Genomic DNA, 18,350 nt, shown 5'->3' with positions numbered 1-18,350 from the left:
GTTCTCAGGATCATAAGCTTCTTCCTCAGAAGATGTCTCTTGAGTACTGTTGGATGCAGCTTGCATTCCATTCAGACTCTGAGAAATCATATTGACATGCTGAGTCAATATTTTGTTCTGAGCCAATATGGCATTCAGAGTATCAATTTCAAGAACTCCCTTCTTCTGAGGCGTCCCATTACTTACAGGATTCCTCTCAGAAGTGTACATGAACTGGTTATTAGCAACCATGTCAATGAGTTCTTGAGCTTCTGCAGGCGTTTTCTTTAGGTGAATGAATCCACCTGCAGAATGGTCCAGTGACATCTTTGATAGCTCAGACAGACCATCATAGAATATATCCAGGATGGTCCATTCTGAAAGCATGTCAGAAGGACACTTTTTGGTCAGTCCTTTGTATCTCTCCCAAGCTTCATAGAGGGATTCACCTTCTTTCTGTCTGAAGGTCTGAACATCTACTCTAAGCTTACTCAGCTTTTGAGGAGGAAAAAACTTGGCTAAGAAAGCCTTGACCAGCTTATTCCAAGAGTTCAGGCTATCTTTAGGTTGAGAGTCCAACCATACTCTAGCTCTGTCTCTTACAGCAAACGGGAAAAGCATAAGCCTGTAGACCTCGGGATCAAACCCATTGGTCTTAACAGTATCACAAATCTGCAAGAACTCAGTTAAGAACTGAAAAGGATCTTCAGATGGAAGTCCATGAAACTTGCAGTTCTGTTGCATCAGAGAAACTAATTGAGGTTTCAGCTCAAAATTGTTTGCTCCAATGGCAGGGATTGAGATGCTTCTTCCATGTAAATTGGAATTTGGTGCAGTAAAGTCACCAAGCATCTTCCTTGCATTGTTATTATTTTCGGCCATGTTCTCTTCTTTTTCGAAAATTTCTGTCACATTTTCTCCAGAGAGTTGTGCTTTAGCTTCCCTTAGCTTCCTCTTCAGAGTCCTTTCAGGTTCAGGATCAGTGGTGCACAAAATTGTGATCATCAATGGCGCCATCAACATGGTACGCTCAATTGTAATCTCAACTTTTTATCACAACTTCGAACAACTAACCAGCAAGTGCACTGGGTCGTCCAAGTAATAAACCTTACGCGAGTAAGGGTCTATCCCACGGAGATTGTTGGTATGAAGCAAAATATGGTCATCTTGTAAATCTCAGTCAGGCGGATATAGAATGGTTATGGAGTTTTTGAATATTAATAATAAAATAGGGATATAAATACATATGTAAATCCTCAGTGAGAGTTTCAGATAAATGCATGGAGATGCTTTCGTCCCTCTAAACCTCTGCTTTCCTGCTGTCTTCATCTAATCAGTCTTACTCCTTTCTATGGCTGGATTTATGTAAGGACATCACAATTGGCAATGGCTACTTTTGATCCTCTCTGGAAAATGGTCCGATGCGCTGTCACTGCATGGCTAATCGTCTGGAGGCATCACCCTTGTCAATGGCTGCATCCCATCCTCTTGTGAAAATGGTCCAAATACTCTGTCACAGCATGGCTAATCATCTGAGGTTCTCGATCATACTGGAATAGGATTTATCCTTCTTTTGCGTCTGTCACTACGCCCAGTACTCACGAGTTTGAAGCTCGTCACAGTCATTCAATCCCAGAGTCCTACTCGGAATACCACATACAAGGTTTAGACTTTCCGGACTCTCATGAATACCGCCATCAATCTAGCTTACACCACGAAGATTCTGATTAAGAAATTCAAGAGATACTCATTCAATCTAAAGTAGAACAGAAGTGGTTGTCAGGCACGCGTTCATAGGGAATGATGATGATTGTCACGTTCATCACATTCAGGTTGAAGTGCGAATGAATATCTTAGAAGCGGAATAAGTTGAATTGAATAGAAAAACAGTAGTACTTTGCATTAATCTTTGAGGAACAGCAGAGCTCCACACCTTAATCTATGGAGTGCAGAAACTCTACCGTATGAAAATACATAAGTGAATAGAGGGTAGGCATGGCCGATTTGCCAGCCCCCAAACGTGATTAATAGATCAAAATATAATCCAAAGATGTCTAATACAATAGTAAAAAGTCCTATTTATAATAAACTAGCTACTAGGGTTTACAGAAGTAAGTAATTGACGCATAAATCCACTTCCGGGGCCCACTTGGTGTGTGCTTGGGCTGAGCTTGAATGTTACACGTGCAGAGGCTCTTTCTGGAGTTGAACGCCAGGTTGTAACGTATTTCTGACGTTCAACTCTGGTTTGTGACTTGTTTCTGGCGTTTAACTCCAGACAGCAGCGTAGAACTGGCGTTCAATGCCCTTTTACGTTATCTAAACTCGGCCAAAGTATGGACTATTATACATTGCTGGAAAGCCCTGGATGTCTACTTTCCAACACAATTGGAAGCGCGCCATTTTGAGTTCTGTAGCTCCAGAAAATCTACTTTGATTGTAGGGAGGTCAGAATCCAACAGCATCAGCAGTCCTTCTTCAACCTCTGAATCTGATTTTTGCTCAAGTCCCTCAATTTCAGCCAGAAAAAACCTGAAATCACAGAAAAACACACAAACTCATAGTAAAGTCCAGAAATGTGAATTTAACATAAAAACTAATGAAAACATCCCTAAAAGTAACTAGATTCTACTAAAAACATACTAAAAACAATGCCAAAAAGCGTATAAATTATCCGCTCATCACAACACCAAACTTAAATTGTTGCTTGTCCCCAAGCAACTGAAAATCAAATAGGATAAAAAGAAGAGAATATACTATAAATTCCAAACTATTAATGAAACAGAGCTCCAATTAAATGAGCGGGACTTGTAGCTTTTTTGCCTCTTGAATAGTTTTGGCATCTCACTTTATCCATTGAAGTTCAGAATGATTGGCATCTATAGGAACTCAGAGTTCAGATAGTGTTATTGATTCTCCTAGTTCAGTATGATGATTCTTGAACACAGCTATTTTATGAGTCTTGGCCGTGGCCCTAAGCACTTTGTTTTCCAGTATTACCACCGGATACATAAATGCCACAGACACATAATTGGGTGAACCTTTTCAGATTGTGACTCAGCTTTGCTAAAGTCCCCAATTAGAGGTGTCCAGGGTTCTTAAGCACACTCTTCTTTTGCTTTGGACCTTGACTTTAACCGCTCAGTCTCAAGTTTTCACTTGACACCTTCACGCCACAAGCACATGGTTAGGGACAGCTTGGTTTAGCCGCTTAGGCCAGGATTTTATTCCTTTAGGCCCTCCTATCCACTGATGCTCAAAGCCTTGGGATCCTTTTTATTTACCCTTGCCTTTTGGTTTTAAGGGTTATTGGCTTTTTGCTCTTGCCTCTTGGTTTTAAGAGCTTTTGGCTTTTTCTGCTTGCTTTTTCTTTTTCTTTCTATTTTTTTTTTGCCTATTTTTTTTTCTGCAAGCTATGTTCTTTGCTGCTTTTTCTTGCTTCAAGAATCATTTTTATGATTTTTCAGATTATCAAATAACATGTCTCCTTATCATCATTCTTTCAAGAGCCAACATATTTAACATTCTTAAACAACAACTTCAAAAGACATATGCGCTGTTCAAGCATTCATTCAGAAAACAAGAAGCATTGTCACCACATCAATATAATTAAACTAAGTTCAAGGATAAATTCGAAACTCATGTACTTCTTGTTCTTTTGAATTAAAACAGTTTTCATTTAAGAGAGGTGATGGATTCATATTCACTACTTTAAGGCATAGTTACTAAATACTAATGATCATGTAATAAGACACAAACTTAGATAAGCACTTATCATAGAAAATGAAAAACAGAGAATATAAGAACAAGGAATGAGTCCACCTTAGTGATGGTGGCGTTTCCTTCTTGAGGAACCAATGATGTCCTTGAGCTCTTCTATGTCTCTTCCTTGTCTTTGTTGCTCCTCCCTCATTGCTTTTTGATCTTCTCTTATTTCATGAAGGATGATGGAGTGCTCTTGATGTTCCACCCTTAGTTGTCCCATGTTGGAACTTAATTCTCCTAGGGAGGTGTTGATTTGCTCCCAATAGTTTTGTGGAGGAAAATGCATTTGAGGCATCTCCGGGATCTCATGGTGATGAGCTTCCTGCGCCTCTTGAGCTCCATGAATGGGATCTCTTGCTTACTCCATCCTTTTCTTAGTGATGGGCTTCTGTTCCTCAATGGGAATGTCTCCTTCTATGAAAGCTCCAGCTGAGTAACATAGATGGCAAATAAGATGAGGAAAAGCTAGCCTTGCCATGGGGGAGGACTTTTCGGCCATTTTGTAGAGTTCAAGAGAGATGACTTCATGAACTTCTACTTCCTCTCCAATCATGATGCTATGAATCATGATGGCCCGATCCACAGTAACTTCAGATTGGTTGCTAGTGGGGATGATGGAGCGTTGGATGAACTCCAACCATCCTCTAGCCACAGGCTTGAGGTCCAGTCTTCTTAGTTGAACCGGCTTGCCTTTGAAGTCAATCTTCCATTGAGCTCCTTCCACACATATGTCCATGAGGACTTGGTCCAACCTTTGATTAAAGTTGACCCTTTCTAGTGTAGGGGCGTGCATGTCCTTGCATCATAGGCAAGTTAAACGCCAACCTCACATTTTTCGGGCTAAAATCTAAGTATTTCCCCCGAACCATGGTGAGATAATTCTTTGGGTCCGGGTTCTTACTTTGATCATGGTTCCTAGTGATCCATGCATTGGCATAGAACTCTTGAACCATTAGGATGCCGACTTATTGGATGGGTTTTGTTAGAACTTCCTAACCTCTTCTTTGGATTTCATGTCGGATCTTCGGATACTCATTCTTCTTGAGCTTGAAAGGGACCTCAGGGATCACCTTCTTCTTGGCCACAACATCATAGAAGTGGTCTTGATGAGCTTTAGAGATGAATCTTTCCATCTCCCATGAATCGGAGGTGGAAGCTTTTGTCTTCCCTTTCCCTTTTCTAGAGGATTCTCCGGTCTTAGGTGCCATCAATGGTAATGGAAAAACAAAAAGCTTATGCTTTTACCACACCAAACTTAGAATTTTGCTCGCCCTCGAGCAAGAGAAGAAAGAAGAGATGAAGAAGAAGAAGAAATGGAGGAGAGGGAGAGAGATGTGTTTCGGCCAAGAAGGGGAAGAGAGGGTTGTGTTGTGTGAAAATGAGGAGGAATGGAAGGCTATATATAGGGAAGGGAGGTGGTAAGGTTTCGGCCATATAGGGTGGGTTTGGGTGGGAAATTGATTTTGAATTTTGAAGGTAGGTGGTGTTTATGAGGTAGGTTTATGGGGAAGAGTGGATGGATGTGAGTGGTGAAGTGGTGATAGGGAAGAGAGATTGAGGTGATTGGTGAAGAGTTTTGAGGAAGAGTGTTTATGGGATTGTGTGAAAGAGGGGTGAGAATAAGTAAGTGGAGGTAGGTGGGGATCTTGTGGGGTCCACAGATCCTGAGGTGTTCAAGGATTTACAACCTTGCACCCAATTAGGCATGCAAAATGCCCTTGCACACAACTTTGGGTGTTCAGCGCCAGATTGGTGCTTGTTCTAGGCGTTGAACACCCATTTGTTGCCCATTTCTGGCGTTGAACGCCAGAACCATGCTTGTTCTGGGCGTTCAGCGCCAACTCTTCTCCAGGGTGCAATTCTGGCGTTCAAACGCCCAGATGCTGCCCATTTTGGGCGTTCAGCGCCAGAACCATATTCTGTTCTGGCGTTGAACGCCAGCCAGATGCATCTTACTGGCGTTTAAACGCCAGTAAGGTCTTCCTCCAGGGTGTGATTTTTCTTCTACTGTTTTTGATTCCGTTTTCAATTTTTTTATTTATTTTGTGACTCCACATGATCATGAACCTAATAAAACATGAAAAACAATAAAAATAGAAATTAGATAAAAATTGGGTTGCCTCCCAACAAGCACTTCTTTAATGTCAATAGCTTGACAGTGGGCTCTCATGGAGCCTCACAGATGTTCAGAGCATTGTTGAGACTTCCTAACACCAAACTTAGAGTTTGGATATGGGAGTTCAACACCAAACTTAGAGTTTGGTTGTGGCCTCCCAACACCAAACTTAGAGTTTGACTGTGGGGGCTTTGGTTGACTCTGCAGTGAGAGAAGCTTTTTATGCTTCCTCTCCATGTTTGCAGAAGGGTAACCTTGAGTTGTAAACACAAGGGAGTCCTCATTCAATTAAAGGACTAATTCACCTCTGTCAATATCAATCACAGCTCTTGCTGTGGCTAGGAAGGGTCTTCCAAGGATGATGGATTCATCCTCATCCCTCCCAGTATCCAGGACTATGAAATCAGCAGGGATGTAAAGGCCTTCAACCTTTACTAACACGTCCTCTACTTGTCCATAAGCCTGTTTTCTTGAATTATCTGCCATCTTTAATGAGATTTTAGCAGCTTGCACCCCATAGATTCCCAGTTTCTCTATTACAGAGAGGGGCATGAGATTTATCCCTGAACCAAGGTCACACAGAGCCTTTTCAAAGATCATGGTGCCTATGGTACAAGGTATTAAGAACTTTCCAGGATCCTGTTTCTTCTGAGGCAATGTCAGTTGATCCAAATCACTTAGTTCATTGGTGAACAAGGAAAGTTCATCTTCCCAAGTATCAATACCAAATAATTTGGCATTCAGCTTCATGATTGCACCAAGGTACTTGGTAACTTGCTCCTTAGTAACATCCTCATTCTCTTCAGAAGAGGAATACTCATCAGAGCTTATGAATGGCATAAGGAGGTTTAATGGAATCTCTATGGTCTCTAGTTGAGTCTCAGATTCCTTTGGTTCCTCAGAGGGAAACTCCTTATTGATCACTGGACGTCCCAGGAGGTCTTCCTCCTTGGGATTCATGTCCTCCTCCTCTTTTGTGGTTTCGGCCATGATGGTCATTTCAATGGCCTTGCACTCTCCTTTTGGATTCTCTTCTGTATTGCTTGGGAGAGTACTTGGAGGGATTTCAGTGATCCTTTTACTGAGCTGGCCCACTTGTGCTTCCAAATTTCTAATGGAGGATCTTGTTTCATTCATGAAACTCACAGTGGCCTTAGATAGATCAGAGACTAAGTTTGCTAAATTAGAGGTATTTAGTTCAGAGTTCTCTGTCTGTTGCTGAGTGGATGATGGAAAAGGTTTACTATTGTTAAACCTATTTCTTCCACCATTTTTAAAGCCTTGTTGAGGCCTTTGTTGATCATTCCATGAGAGATTTGGGTGATTTCTCCATAAGGGATTATAGGTGTTTCCATAAGGTTCACCCATGTAATTCACCTTTGCTATTGCAGGGTTTTCAGGATCATAAGCTTCTTCTTCAGAAGTTGCCTCTTGAGTACTGTTGGATGCAGCTTGCATTCCATTCAGACTCTGAGAAATCATATTGACTTGCTGAGTCAATATTTTATTCTGAGCCAATATGGCATTCAGAGTATCAATTTCAAGAACTTCCTTCTTCTGAGGCGTCCCATTACTCACAGGATTCCTCTCAGAAGTGTACATGAACTGGTTATTAGCAACCATGTCAATGAGTTCTTGAGCTTCTACAGGCGTTTTCTTTAGGTGAATGGATCCACCTGCAAAAGTATCCAATGACATCTTAGCTAATTCAGACAGACCATCATAGAATATATCCAGGATGGTCCATTCTGAAAGCATGTCAGAAGGACACTTTTTGGTCAGTCCTTTGTATCTCTCCCAAGCTTCATAGAGGGATTCACCTTCTTTCTGTCTGAAGGTCTGAACATCTACTCTAAGCTTACTCAGCTTTTGAGGAGGAAAAAACTTGGCTAAGAAAGCCTTGACCAGCTTATCCCAAGAGTTCAGGCTATCCTTAGGTTGAGAGTCCAACCATACTCTAGCTCTGTCTCTTACAGCAAAAGGGAAAAGCATGAGCCTGTAGACTTCAGGATCTACTCCATTAGTCTTAACAGTATCACATATCTGCAAGAATTCAGTTAAGAATTGAAAAGGATCTTCAGATGGAAGTCCATGAAACTTGCAGTTCTGCTGCATTAGAGAAACTAATTGAGGTTTCAGCTCAAAATTGTTTGCTCCAATGGCAAGAATGGAGATGCTTCTTCCATGTAAATTGGAATTAGGTGCAGTAAAGTCACCAAGCATTCTCCTTGCATTATTATTATTTTCGGCTGCCATCTCCTCTTCTTGTTCGAAAATTTTTGAAAGGTGCTTGCTGGATTGTTGTAATTTAGCTTCTCTTAGTTTCCTCTTCAGAGTCCTTTCAGGTTCTGGATCTGCTTCTACAAGAATATTCTTGTCTTTGCTCCTGCTCATATGAAAAAGAGGGCCAGAAAAATAATAATAATAATAGGGATCCTTTTTACCACAGTATAGAGGTTCCTGTGTGAATAGAAGAAAAGAAGAAGAGAAAATCTGAACTCAGAGAGAGAGATGGGGTTCGGATTTTTGGTGAGTGAGGAAGAGATGTTAGTAAATAAATAAACAAATAGAAGAAGATGAGAGGGGGAAGTGAATTTTCGAAAATAATTTTTGAAAAAGAGTTAGTGGTTTTCGAAAATAGTTTTTGAAAAAGGTTAGTAATTTTTGAAATTTTAAAATCAAAAGTTAAAATAATTAGTTAATTAAAAAGAAATTTTGAAAAAGAGGGAGGATATTTTCGAAAATTAGAGAGAGAAAGAGTTAGTTAGGTAGTTTTGAAAAAGATAAGAAACAAATAAAAAGTTAGTTAGTTAGTTGAAACAAATTTTGAAAATCAAATTTTGAAAAGATAAGAAGATAAGAAGTTAGAAAAGATATTTTAAAATCAAATTTTTGAAAAAAGATAAGATAAAGAGATATTTTTGAAAAGATATGATTGAAATTAGTTTTGAAAAAGATTTGATTTTTAAAATCACAATTAATGACTTGATTCACAAGAAATCATAAGATATGATTCTAGAACTCAAAGTTTGAATCTTTCTTAACAAGCAAGTAACAAACTTGAAATTTTTGAATCAAAACATTAATTGATGATGTTATTTTCGAAAATTAGGAGATAAAGATAAGAAAAAGATTTTTGAAAAATATTTTAAAAATTTTTGAAAATAAATAAGAAGAGTGAAAAAGATATGATTTTTGAAAAAGATTTTGAAAAAGATAAGATTTTTAAATTGAAAATTTGATTTGACTCATAAGAAACAACTAGATTTTAAAAAGTTTTGAAAAAGTCAACTCAAATTTTCGAAATTTATGAGTGAAAAAGGGAAAGATATTTTTTTTATTTTTGAATTTTTAATGATGAGAGGGAAAAACATGAAAAGACTCAATGCATGAAAATTTTGGATCAAAACAATGAATGCATGCAAGAATGCTATGAATGTCAAGATGAACACCAAGAACACTTTGAATGTCATGATGAGCATCAAGACTTATTTTTGAAAATTTTTATATGCAAAGAAAATATGCAAGACACCAAACTTAGAAATCTTTCATGTTTAGACACTATGAATGGAAAAATGCACATGAAAAATAAGAAAAGATGCAAAACAAGAAAACATCAAGATCAAACAAGAAGACTTACCAAGAACAACTTGAAGATCATGAAGAACACCATGAATGCATGAATTTTTCAAAAAATGCAAGATGAACATGCAATTGACACCAAACTTTCAACTTGACTCAAGACTCAAACAAGAAACATAAAATAATTTTTTTGATTTTTATGATTTTATGAAATTTTTTTTTGTATTTTCTTTTTATTTTTTTTTCGAAAATCATTTTGAAAAGGAAAATAAGGATTCCAAAATTTTTTTATATGAATTCCAGGAATCTTATGCTCTTTAGTCTAAAGCTCCAATCAAAGGGTTAGGCATGGCTTAATAGCCAGCCAAGCTTTAGTATGTAACTCAGACATGAACATCTGGCATTCCCTACCCAGAAGGATTAGACATGGCTTTACAGTCAGCCAGGCTTCAACATGCTTCATGAAACACTAGAATTCATTCTTAAAAATTCTGAAAAATATATTTTTAAAAACATTTTTATTTTAAAAATTTTTTTCGAAAACAAAGGAGAAATTTTTTGAAAGATTTTTGAAAAATTTTTGAATACTTTTTGAAAAGAAAACGAAAAGAAAGTTACCCAATCTGAGCAACAAGATGAACCGTCAGTTGTCCAAACTCGAACAATCCCCGGCAACGGCACCAAAAACTTGGTGCACGAAATTATGATCATCAATGGCGCCATCAACATGGTACGCTCAATTGTAATCTCAACTTTTTATCACAACTTCGCACAACTAACCAGCAAGTGCACTGGGTCGTCCAAGTAATAAACCTTACGCGAGTAAGGGTCGATCCCACGGAGATTGTTGGTATGAAGCAAACTATGGTCATCTTGTAAATCTCAGTCAGGCGGATATAGAATGGTTATGGAGTTTTCGAATATTAATAATAAAATAGGGATAGAAATACTTATGTAAATCCTAGGTGAGAGTTTCAGATAAATGCATGGAGATGCTTTCGTCCCTCTAAACCTCTGCTTTCCTGCTGTCTTCATCCAATCAGTCTTACTCCTTTCTATGGCTGGCTTTATGTAAGGACATCATAATTGGCAATGGCTACTTTTGATCCTCTCTGGAAAATGGTCCGATGCGCTGTCACTGCATGGCTAATCGTCTGGAGGCATCACCCTTGTCAATGGCTGCATCCCATCCTCTTGTGAAAATGGTCCAAATGCTCTGTCACAGCACGGCTAATCATCTGAGGTTCTCGATCATACTGGAATAGGATTCACCCTCCTTTTGCGTCTGTCACTACGCCCAGTACTCGCGAGTTTGAAGCTCGTCACAGTCATTCAATCCCAGAGTCCTACTCAAAATACCACAGACAAGGTTTAGACTTTCCGGACTCTCATGAATGCCGCCATCAATCTAGCTTACACCACGAAGATTCTGATTAAGAAATCCAAGAGATACTCATTCAATCTAAAGTAGAACGGAAGTGGTTGTCAGGAACGCGTTCATAGGGAATGATGATGATTGTCACGTTCATCACATTCAGGTTGAAGTGCGAATGAATATCTTAGAAGCAGAATAAGTTGAATTGAATAGAAAAATAGTAGTACTTTGCATTAATCTTTGAGGAACAGCAGAGCTCCACACCTTAATCTATGGAGTGCAGAAACTCTACCGTATGAAAATACATAAGTGAATAGAGGGTAGGCATGGCCGAGTGGCCAGCCCCCAAACGTGATCAATAGATCAAAATATAATCCAAAGATGTCTAATACAATAGTAAAAAGTCCTATTTATAATAAACTAGCTACTAGGGTTTACAGAAGTAAGTAATTGATGCATAAATCCACTTTCGGGGCCCACTTGGTGTGTGCTTGGGCTGAGCTTGAATGTTACACGTGCAGAGGCTCTTTCTGGAGTTGAACGCCAGGTTGTAACGTATTTCTGGCGTTCAACTCTGGTTTGTGACTTGTTTCTGGCGTTTAACTCCAGACAGCAGCGTAGAACTGGCGTTCAACGCCCTTTTACGTCGTCTAAACTCAGCCAAAGTATGGACTATTATACATTGCTGGAAAGCCCTGGATGTCTACTTTTTAACGCAATTGGAAGCGTGCCATTTTGAGTTCTGTAGCTCCAGAAAATCCACTTTTGAGTGTAGGAATGTCAGAATCCAACAGCATCAGCAGTCCTTCTTCAACCTTTGAATCTGATTTTTGCTCAAGTCCCTCAATTTCAGCCAGAAAATACCTGAAATCACAGAAAAATACACAAACTCATAGTAAAGTCCAGAAATGTGAATTTAATATAAAAACTAATGAAAACATCCCTAAAAGTAACTAGATTCTACTAAAAACATACAAGAAACAATGCCAAAAAGCGTATAAATTATCCGCTCATCAATCAGCTTCAACAAGAATGTTCTTATCCTTGTTCCTGCTCATATGAAAAAGAAGAAAACAGAAATGAAAATATGGAATCCTCTATGTCACAGTATAGAGATTCCTTTATGTGAGTAGAAGAAGATATGAATAGAAGATGGAGAATCCAAACACAAGGGTGAGGAGTAGGTTCGAATTCTTGGGTGAAAGAGAGGTGTTAGTAGGTGAATAAATAAACAGAAGGTGGTGAGAGGGAGAGAATTTTGAAAATTAAACAAATTAAAATAAAATATTTTTATTTTTAATTTAAAATTAAAGTGAAAATTTGAAAAATTAAAAAAATTAAATTAAATTAAATTAAAGTTTAAAGCAATTAGTTAATTAAAAAGGAATTTTGAAAAAAAGAGGGAAGGGATTTTCGAAAATTAGAAAGAGAGGGTTAGTTAGGTAGTTTTGAAAAAGATATGATTGAAATAGTAAACTTTTAAAATCAAACAAAAAGTCAAGTAGTTAATTGAAAAAAATTTGAAAATCAAATTTGAAAAGATAAGAAGTTAGAAAAGAAGTTAGAAAATATTTTGAAATTAAATTTTGAAAAAGATGTGATTGAAACTTATTTTGAAAAAGAAATTTAAAAATATTTGATTTTTAAAATTAAAGTTGATTACTTGACTAACAAGAAACTAAAAAGATATGATTCTAGAGTTTAAAGATTGAACCTTTCTTAATAGGCAAGTAACAACCTTAAAAATTTTGAATCAATCACATTAATTGTTAGCATTAATTTCGAAAATATGAAACAAAAATAAGAAGAAGATTTTGAAAATAAATTTTGAAAATTTTCGAAAATCATAAAAGAAAAAATGAAAAAGATTTGATTTTTGAAAAAGATTTGAAAAAGATAGAATTTTTAAATTGAAAATTTGATTTGACTCATAAGAAACAACTAAATTTTAAAAAGTTTTGAAAAAGTCAACTCAAATTTTCGAAAATTTATGGAGAAAAAGGGAAAGATATTTTTTTTATTTTTGAATTTTTAATGATGAAAGAGAAAAACAACAAAAAGACTCAATGCATGAAAATTTTGAATCAAAACACATGATGCATGCAAGAACACTATGAATGTCAAGACGAACACCAAGAACACTTTGAATGTCAAGATGAACACCAAGAACTTATTTTTGAAAAATTTTTAAGAAAAGAAAAACATGCAAGACACCAAACTTAGAAATTTTCAATAATTAGACTCTAACAAATTAAAATTGCATATGGAAAACAAGAAAAGATGCAAAACAAGAAAATATGAAGATCAAACAAGAGGATTCATCAAGAACAACTTGAAGATCATGAAGAACATATGCATGAGTTTTCGAAAAATGCAAGAAGAATATAAACATGCAATTGACACCAAACTTACAATTTGACTCAAGACTCAAACAAAACAAGAAAAACATAAAATTATTTTTTGATTTTATGATTTTAAAGATTTTTTTGGTATTTTTCGAAAATTATTTGAAAGAGAAAAATAAGGTTTCAAAATTTTTAATATGAATTCCAGGAATCTTGCACTCTTAGTCTGAAGTTTCAGTCCAGGAATTAGACATGGCTCACTAGCCAGCCAAGCTTTCAGTGAAAGCTCCGGTCCAAAACACTAGACATGGCCAATGGCCAGCCAAGCTTCAGCATGTAAATCAGACATCCAACAGCTAAGTCATCAAATTAACTTGCCTCTATGCTGATGGTTTGGAAGCCTCAGTCCAAAAGAATTTAGACATGGCTTTACAGCCAGCCAGGCTTCAACATGCTTCAAGAAACTCTAGAATTCTTTCTTAAAAATTCTGAAGAACATAAATTAAATTTTTTTTTGGAAGTTTTTCGAAAATTAAAAGAATAAAAACAAAAACTTAAAATTAAAATAAAGTTACCTAATCTGAGCAACAAGATGAACCGTCAGTTGTTCAAACTCGAACAATCCCCAGCAATGGCGCCAAAAACTTGGTGTGCGAAATCGTGATCATTCCTTCCTTGGTAACGGCGCTAAAAACTCAATACGTACGTTCATGTTCTTAATTATGTTTCACAACTTCGTACAACTAACCAGCAAGTGCACTGGGTCGTCCAAGTAATAAACTTTACGTGAGTAAGGGTCGATCCCATGGAGATTGTCGGCTTGAAGCAAGCTATGGTCACCTTGTAAATCTCAGTCAGGCGGATTCAAATGGTTATGGAGATTTAATAATTAAAAGATAAATAAAATATAAAATAGGATAGTGGTACTTATGTAATTCATTGGTGAGAATTTCAGATAAGCGTATAGAGATGCTTTTGTCCCTCTAAACCTCTGCTTTCCTACTGTCTTCATCCAATCCTTCCTACTCCTTTCCATGGCAAGCTTTATGTAGGGCATCACCGTTGTCAATGGCTACATCCCATCCTCTCTGTGAAAATGGTCCAATGCGTTGTCACTGTATGGCTAATCATCTGTCGGTTCTCGATCATACTGGAATAGGATTTACTATCCTTTTGCGTCTGTCACTACGCCCAGCACTCGCGAGTTTGAAGCTCGTCACAGCCATCCCTTCCCAGATCCTACTCGGAATACCACAGACAAGGTTTAGACTTTTCGGATCTCAAGAATGGCCATCCATGGGTTCTAACTTATACCACAAAGATTCTAATATCTCGGACTCGGTCCCCTGTATTAGATATCTAAGAGATACTCATTCTAGCTTGTTTGCATGTAGAACGGAAGTGTTTGTCAGGCACGCATTCATAAGTGAGAATGATGATGAGCGTCATATAATCATCACATTCATCATGTTCTTGGGTGCGAATGAACATCTTAGAATAGGAATAAGCTTGAATTGAATAGAAAAATAGTATTACTTTGTATTAATTCATGAGGAACAGCAGAGCTTCACACCTTAATCTATGGTGTATAGAAACTCCACCATTGAAAATACATAAGTGATAAAGGTTCAGGCATGGCCGAGAGGCCAGCCCCCAAACATGATCTCTAGATGAAACTAAAGATAATCCAAAGATATAAACATAATAGTAAAAAGTCCTATTTATACTAAACTAGTTACTAGGGTTTGCAGAATTGAGTAAATGATGCAGAAATCTACTTCTGGGGCCCACTTGGTGTGTGCTTGGGCTGAGCATTGAGCTTTACATGTGTAGAGGCTTCTTTTGGAGTTGAACGCCAGTTTGTAACCTGTTTCTGGCGTTTAACTCCACTTTGCAACCTGTTTCTGGCGTTTGACTCCAGAATGCAGCATGGAACTGGCGTTCAACGCCAGTTTACGTCATCTATCCTTATTCAAAGTATGTACTATTATATATATCTGGAAAGCCTTGGATGTCTAATTTCCAACGCAATTGAGAGTGCGCCATTTGAAGTTTTGTAGCTCCAGAAAAACTACTTTGAGTGTAGGGAGGTCAGAATCCAACAGTATCAACAGTCCTTTTTCAGTCTGAATCAGATTTTTGCTCAAGTCCCTCAATTTCAGCCAGAAAATACCTGAAATCATAGAAAAACACACAAACTCATAGTAAAGTCTAGAAATGTGAATTTTAATTAAAAACTAATAAAAATATACTAAAAACTAAGTAAATTATACTGAAAACTATGTAAAAACAATGCCAAAAAGCGTATAAATTATCCGCTCATCACCTTCCTTTCTCTCTTTCCCACTCTCTCTCTCCTTCTCTCCCTCTCTCCCCCTCCTCTCTCTATCTCCCTTCTCTCCCTCTCTCTCCTTTCCCTCTTTCTCTCTCTTCTTCTCTCCCTCTCTCCCCCTCATTTCTCTCTCTCCCTCCTCTCTCTCTCTCCCCATTCCCCTCTTTCTCCCCTTCCCCTCTCTTTGTCTTTCTCTCTCTCTCCCCCTCATCTCTCTCTCCCTCCCTCTCTCTCTCTCTCTCCCTTTTCTCCCTCTCTATCCCTTTCTCTCATTCTCTCTCTCCCTTATCCCTCTTCCTCTCTCTCTCTCTCTCTCTCTCCCTTCTCCTTTCCTTTCCCCCTCCTCTCTCTCTTTCTCTCCCTCTCTATCTCTCTTAACATATATAAAATTAGATTTTACATTCTCTTTCTTACCCTCTCTCTCTCCTTCTCCCCCTCTCTCTCCCTCCTCTCTCTCTCTCCCTTCTTTCCCTTTTTTCTCTTTTCTTCCCCTCTTCCTCTCTTCTCCTCTTCTCTCCCTCTCTCTCCCTCCTTTCTCTCTCTCTCTCTCTCTCTCTCTCTCTCCCTTTTTCTCTCTCCTTCCCCTCTCACTCTTCCTCTTCTCTCTCTCCCCCCTCTTTCTCCCATTTCCCTCTCTTTGTCTTCCTCTCTCTCTCCCTTTTCCTTTTTCTTTTCTCTCTCCCCCTTCTCTCTTCTTATCTTCCTCTTTATTCCCCTCCTCTCTCTCTCTCTCTCTCTCTCCTGCCCTTCTTTCTCCCCCTCCCATTTCTTTCTCTCTCCCTTTTCTCCCTCTATCCTTTTCTCTCACTCTCTCCCCTATCCCTATCCCTCTTCCTCTCTATCTCTCTCTCCTTCCCTCTTTCCCTTCCATCTCTCTCCCTCTCTCTTTCTCTCTCTTCCTCTCTCTCTCTCTCTTACGCTCTTTTTCCCCTCCCTTATCTCTCTTTCTCCTCCTCCTCCTCTCTCTCTTTTTCATATCTCTCCTTCTTCTCTCTTTTTTTCTTTTCTCTCTCCCTCTTTTTCTCTCTTATTTTGGAGAAAAGAGGGGGAGAGAGAGAGAAGAGGGATATAGAGTGAGAGAAGGTTAAGAGACAAAGAAAAAAGAGAGAAAGGAAGGGAAGGGAAGAAAGAGGAGAAAGAGAGAAAGGAGGGAGAAGAAAGAGAGAGAAGAGGAGAGAGAAAAAAAGGGAGGGGGAGAGAGAGAAATAGGAGAGAGAAAGAGAAAAAATGGAAAAAAGAGAGAGAAAGAGAAAGAAAAAGAGAGAAGGAAGGGAGAGAGAGAAACAAAAGGGGAGAGAGGGAAAAGAGGGAGAGAGAGAGAGAGAGAGAGAGAGAGAGAGAAGGGGGAAGGGAGGGGAGCGAGGGAGAGTGGAGAAAAAGGAAAGAAAGGGAGAGAGAGCGAGAGAGAGAGGAGGGGGAGAAAGAGGAGAATGAGAGAGAGAGAGAGAGAGGAAGAAAGAGGGGGAGAGAGAGAGAAGGGGGAAGGGGAGAGCGAGGAAAAGGAAGGAGAGAGAGAGAGAGGAAGAGAGAAGGGAAGAGAGAGAGAGAGAGAGAGAGAGAGAGAGAGAGAGAGAGAAAGAAAGGGGAAGAGAGAGGGAAATGAGGGAGAGAGAGAAGAGAGGGAGAAAGAGGAGGAGAGAGAGAGAGAGGAAGAGAGTCGGAAAGGGGGATGGAGAGAGAGAGAGAGAGAGAGAGAGAGAGAGAGAGAGAGAGAGAGAGAGAGAAAGAGGAGGGGAGGGTAGAGAGAGAAGGAGGGAGACAAAAAGGAGGGAGAGAGAGAGGGGGAAGAAAGGGGAAAGGGAGAGAGAAGGGGAGAAAGAGGAGAGAGAGAGGAAGGGGAGAGAGAGAGAGAGAAAGAGTATGTAAAAATTAATTTTAGAGTTTAAATAAAACCAGTTTTAATTTGGTTTAAAACTAAACTGAACCATAAAAATTGGTTTTTAATAAACTGGTTTTCATAAAAACTATGGTTTCAGTTCAGTTTTTTATTTAGAAAAACTGGTTTATTTAAAACAGTTTCAGTTCAGTTTCAATTCAGTTCAGTGAAACTAGTTTTTTTACACACCCTTATATATTACTATTAAAAGGCAAGGAAATATATGTATAGATGTAAGACCATTGAATAATTGAAACTATTAAAACATATGTCCTCATATCACTCACTCTCTAGCAAGCTCTACATAAGACCATGCACCATCCTTTAGCTTCTCATCCAATCATAATCCAAAACAAATTAAACTAATTTACACACAAATCAAATCAAAACACATGGAATTAGTTAACAGATAGAGTGAAGAGGAAGTACCTATCACGGATTTGAACCTGTTACATCATGGACGCCATTCTTTGCTGATCAGCTTCTGAAAGTGATTCCAAACCAGTTAACATGCTCTTATCCATGATTCAATTCAATTCAACTCAACCTAGTGTTCTTCATTCACATTAATCAAATATATCATATACCTCAAGCAATTATAGTACATCCACTTCAATCTCGTTAATTAAAATAAAATAGTAATAAAACAACCTATGGAGACAGAATCTCTGAACCAAGACAGAGGGAGCAAAGGCAACCGGGGAGTTTGGAGAAGAAACTCAAACCCCAGGAACAAAATTAATTAAAACCAGTTAACTAACAATAATATAGGATGAAATAATCACAAACAGCACAATCTAATCACAATTAAGTCACAAAAGCACAAAGAACAGCAGGACAGCAGCATATTTACAATGAATAATCACAAACAGCAGCAAGAGCTAATCAACAATCAATTAATCAATGAATGAAAAATTGAAAACACAAATCATTCAAGAATAATTCAAAGATCAATTACCCTTATGAATAGAGCAAAAAAT

At 38.2% G+C, this 18,350-nt stretch overlaps 1 protein-coding gene and 2 non-coding genes across 3 annotated transcripts in view; 2 read left to right on the top strand and 1 right to left on the bottom strand.

Annotated features, from left to right (window-relative positions):
• LOC148576359 (protein DJ-1 homolog D-like) overlaps positions 1 to 18,350 on the bottom strand; it is a 28,342-nt gene that overhangs the window by 9,859 nt on the left and 133 nt on the right. The window lies entirely within an intron of this gene.
• LOC148576361 (small nucleolar RNA R71) lies at positions 361 to 468 on the top strand. The gene has a single exon (XR_015904512.1). It is a non-coding gene; the product is annotated as a small nucleolar RNA R71 (small nucleolar RNA).
• LOC148576360 (small nucleolar RNA R71) lies at positions 7,613 to 7,720 on the top strand. Its single transcript, XR_015904511.1, has one exon. It is a non-coding gene; the product is annotated as a small nucleolar RNA R71 (small nucleolar RNA).

Source organism: Arachis ipaensis, chromosome B1 (assembly GCF_059453495.1).
Source record: "Arachis ipaensis isolate K30076 ecotype BB chromosome B1, ASM5945349v1, whole genome shotgun sequence".
NCBI classification, from domain to species: domain Eukaryota; kingdom Viridiplantae; phylum Streptophyta; class Magnoliopsida; order Fabales; family Fabaceae; genus Arachis; species Arachis ipaensis.
The sequence above is the reverse complement of the archived record's forward strand: the minus strand, read 5'-3'. Positions and strand labels throughout refer to the sequence as shown.